At 35.5% G+C, this 5,000-nt stretch overlaps 1 long non-coding RNA gene across 1 annotated transcript in view; it reads left to right on the forward strand.

Annotated features, from left to right (window-relative positions):
* Positions 1 to 4,452, forward strand: part of LOC136846984 (uncharacterized) — a 136,155-nt gene extending 131,703 nt beyond the window's left edge. The window contains exon 3 of the long non-coding RNA XR_010855566.1: positions 4,235 to 4,452. This is a non-coding gene — a long non-coding RNA (uncharacterized lncRNA). The remainder of the gene's footprint in view (positions 1 to 4,234) is intronic.
* The last annotated feature ends 548 nt before the right edge of the window (positions 4,453 to 5,000 follow it).

Raw genomic sequence — 5,000 nt, forward strand, 5'->3', positions numbered from 1 at the left:
CGCAGAAGTTGTGGTCACTGAAGCGAGGAAAGATTTTGTTATTGATACGATGCGAACCAGTTCGAGAGGGATTATCCGTTTGATGTAAAATTTATTCATTAAACGAATGTCCCCCGTCGCTGGGGGAGGATGAATGAATTTCCGTGTGGTATGACTCAGCTCTCTCTCTCTCTCTCTCTCTCTCTCTCTCTCTCTCTCTCTCTCTCTCTCTCTCTCTCTCTCTCTCTCTCTCTGTCACGATGAAATGTGTAGAAAGCTGACTGGTCTAAGTCTTGTGCATAAGAAATAGTTAAGCGTAATGATATTTTACATTTAATTTATTCTTGAAAGGTCGTAGTTACATCAGATTTAACAATTAATTTTAAATACATAAAAGCTTTAGATACTGGTTACCTGTGGAATGTTCGGATCTATAATATAAGCCCTTTAGAGTTAATAGTCTTCTATGGTACTTAACTCACTGGTTAAGCTACTGGAGCTTAGATTTTCTTCTCCTTTTGATCAAGTAATCACTAATATAATTAAGCTTAATATTTTCTTATCTTTAATTGTCTTATGGTCAATAGCATAAGAATTCGAAGTTACAATGATTCGATGCCATTTCACATTTTACACTCTTGTCGGAACCTTCCAACTCCACAAACGAATAATCGTATCTCGTTTTCAGGTACTCGCCTCTCTCCTTCGAAATTCATCAAGTAAACGGTACTCTCTCTCTCTCTCTCTCTCTCTCTCTCTCTCTCTCTCTCTCTCTCTCTCTCATCATTAAAGAAACATTTCACTTCCATACAGCATTGTTGCCACCTGAATGCCCTCATTCATCCTCGTTCTTGTCCAGCGTGAATGAAAGCTACTCCAGTTGGCAACGCTGCACGCATCATGGGATATACCCTTTCTCCCCCCCCTCCTCCCCCCCCCAACAAGCCAGCGCCCCAGACACATATCTGTTTCATGCTCCTTGCCGTCATTCGTGCACACCGGTCTCTTACCGCACCTTTCCATGCTCCATGATATCATTTTATTGGGCCTTTGTATTCTTCCGTGTGAACGGGCCCGGGGTAATTTCGGCGGAAGCTATTGCTGCGTTTACATAACTTAAGAGGGAGTCGAGAGCAATATGTCATTATGGAATTAGGTATTATGCTTTAGCCCACCCTCACCTACCTTAACCCCCACCCCTTTCCCCAGCGGCCCTTTGAGAATTGTGCGGACTCCGCATTCTCCTCCTCCTGCCTTGCTTGCTTTCATTCCCGTATTCTTTTCCGCGAGAGGACTTGGCCATTGTTATGCAGGAGATGTATTTTGGGGTTTGTATGATGCTTTGAGGCATTGGGGCTGAGTACACTTGGCTCCTTTACTCCTTTTCTTTGCGGCGTGATGCAAGACTGCGTGTATGTAATACGTTAAAGGTTTTACCTAAGGGCTTTCCGTGGGATTGGGTTTTTTCGTGTTTTGATAGGATGCGATCTGTATGCACTAAAAGGTGTATGTGTATGTAGGCTATATATATATATATATATATATATATATATATATATATATATATATATATATATATATATATATATATATATATGTATAGTGTATGTGTGTGTGCATGTGTTTACCCAAAAGTGTGTGTATATATATATATATATATATATATATATATATATATATATATATATATATATATATATATATATATATATATATCTATATATATACATATATATAATCTATATATATTGCGAATGTTTAATCACTACCTGATTATTCATGCAAATTCATATTACTTGTGTAGGTTAGAGTAAGCACTTAGCATCTTGTGACAGCGTTGCACCACGTCTCAATTTAGATCGGGTTGTTAGCACATGAAAGGATTTTTTCTTACCAGATTCCATCATTATCACCTATCGCTAAAGGTACAAAGGAAATAAGCAAAATTGAGGATAATAGTTCAGGGCTTATTTATATTGTGTTTATTTATTTATTTTTTTTATCTATTTATTTTTCATTTCTTTTCTAGTAACTGACCTCATTTTTCTGTATTTCGTATTATCTGTAACTTCTTTAAAATGAACCCTATATTCTTTGGAAGCTTGAATTCAAGTTAATGGCTCCTGTAGGCTTGCTACATATGAATATGGGTTTATCCTCTGAATAATAATAATAATAATAATAATAATAATAATAATAATAATAATAATAATAATAATAATAATAAAACATTATAAAAATAAAGATTTTTCACCTGTGTACGTCATATTTTGAGACCTTGCAATTGACCAACGTGAAATCTTTCCCTCAATAATATCCTTTTCATCTGATTTTCCAAGTTCGTTAACCTACACATTGACGCCCTTACTTTTGGCTTGGTTGTCTCCTGCATGACAGTATGGATATACCTTTCATCCCGCCCTTTGGGTGATATATTGGCTTTTCATTTAGCTGCTTCACTTCAGTTTTTCTCCCTGACTTAAAATGCCGTCGTAATGGAGCATCAGAGTTGATTTCCTTTGAACCTGTCATGCCATTTAACAAAAGAGGAGATAGAAATAGAGATGTGCTGTGTATTGTCACCAATGTGTATGCGTGTGCGTGTGTGTGTTGTGAGGTCAGTGTTGGTGCCAAGTTTGGGCCCAAAGCTAATGCCCTTGATTATTTCATGGGCAAGTGTGGAGGTGAGAAATGTGTATCATCATTGCCCTGTCTCTTCAGGGAACCTCTTTTTTTCATTCATCCTGCTGTTCGATTATTCCATTTTTTCTTTTATTTCCGCTCCCTTCGCCTCCTTTGCCCTCCTCTTTCCGTGGCGTTCATGCGTTCGAATCCTTTGTCTTTCGTTTATCATTTCGTTTCGTGAGTTTGTCTGATAGGTGAGTCTGCATCGTAGTCAAGTCAGATATTTCCCAGGCACAGTTTTTGTCATTTGTCTGTCTCTTCCGCTAGCTAGTTCTCTGATTCTGCGTGATGAGAATGTAGTTCAGCCTTTTGACTTCTGTTAAGAAGAGATTACATAGGTCAAGTGTGTAAATCTGCTTTTTTTTTATTAACTTTAGGACGTTTTTCCCAAAAGGCATTGTGTTAGCCTTGTCCATGCGAGTGGAATATTGTTCTCAGCTGGGAGTACAACTTTTCCCTCCTGTGTCGATGGGACTGAAATCAAAAGCAGGTCTGTCAGTGTCCTAGTCTGTAGCTCTTCTGAAGCCTTATCCGGCAGTAACGTGGACTCTCTTCTTTTATTAATGGTTCTGTGGTTACTAATTTATAAATGTCTCATAGATCAGTCACCGATGTAAAATTCTTTTTCATAACAGTATCGTTGTGTAGTACCACCAAAGGGTTTTAAATCAGCGTTTTTTGAAAACATGTATATAGTTATTTGGAGAACGGTAATACCTGTTAGCAGTAACATGCCGGGATGTAGACGAGATCCTGACCTTCTCTCTTCATTATATGGAGGAAAACTTGTTAGAAATATATTGCGTTGATTGTATTTGAAATCAGGAACAGATCGCTTAAGTTTATTCTTTCAGTGAAGATCTTATTAGAACAACTGAAGTTTTGGTTCGACTGAGAGCAAACTATTGAAGGAATATAAATGTAGTGTCTACAGCCTTTTATTCTCTTCAACTTTTTAAAGAAGATGCTTTTTTTATTTCATATGATTTATGAGGCCAAAAATTGATAGTTTTAATTTTATAATAATTTACGTACATTTTTATATATCTATTTATTAACTTTTTAATTTTTTTCTATTTTAATAAGTAATATCCTTCTGAATTTTCCATTACCCTCTGTTACTTTTTCCTAATGAACACCATATTCTTTGGAAAAGAATTTCAAGTCAATGGCCCCTGTCGTGAGTTCGAATCTCCGAGCGGCCAGTGAAGAACGAGAGGAATTTGTTTCTGGTGATAGAAATTCATTTCTCGCTATAATGTGGTTCGGATTCCACAATAAGCTGTAGGTCCCGTTGCTAGGTAACCAGTTGGTTCTTAGCCACGTAAAAATAAATCTAATCCTTCGGGCCAGCCCTAGGAGAGCTGTTAATCAGCTCAGTGGTCTGGTTAAACTAAGATATACTTACCTTTTCCATATGAATAGGGTTCATCTTGTGAATAGTGATATAATACTAATATTCGGTGTTTATGACATCCCTTTATTCCATTCTCACTGTTTAATGTAAAGTTTACTCAATGTACCCATTTATTAATTAGCACTGTATAATAAAGTTTCCTTTTATTTACAGCGTGACAAGATGCTTAGACTTTCATAAAAAATAACCTCCAGGTTGGTGAGTACTTTGCATGCTCTGAGATATATTCGAATTCCTTTAGAAATGACGGCTATTTTGAATGGATGTGAAAGGAGTCATTTATGGTAAAATCGGCAAGGACTTGAAATTTAAGAGTTAAAAACAGACCGTTACAAAATCTTCCGTAAAATGAAACAAAATAAAATTGTGATTTTGTGACCCAGGTGAATATATGTATTATATATATATATATATATATATATATATATATATATATATATATATATATATATATATATATATATATATATATATATTATACATACATATATGTATGTATGTATGTATGTATATATATATACATATATATATTATACATACATATATGTATGTATGTATATTGATATATGCGCAGTATATATAATATATTTAGTTGTATTCTTCTCAATCACGAAGATAAAATATCTCGATGTACTCCACAATGAAAACGAACGAGAAACTAGAGGAAAAAGGAAATAAAGTTCTTAATTTGTCCCAACAATTTCGCCTTCCATCAGGCCTCTTCCGGGGAACTTTATTGACTAATCAGTTTAAGAAAATGCCGGACATATGTTTCCATTTGACTCCAAGACTTACATAAAACATAAACGAGTTAAAATGGTTAACGGTGCTTACAGCTGTTACAGGATAATATAAACTGTATAAATTGTCTAGTACATAGTTCGTCCAACAGAAAAGGTTAACAGTCTAATGAGGCTAA

The sequence above is a fragment of the Macrobrachium rosenbergii genome, chromosome 16 (genome assembly GCF_040412425.1).
Source record: "Macrobrachium rosenbergii isolate ZJJX-2024 chromosome 16, ASM4041242v1, whole genome shotgun sequence".
Taxonomy (NCBI): domain Eukaryota; kingdom Metazoa; phylum Arthropoda; class Malacostraca; order Decapoda; family Palaemonidae; genus Macrobrachium; species Macrobrachium rosenbergii.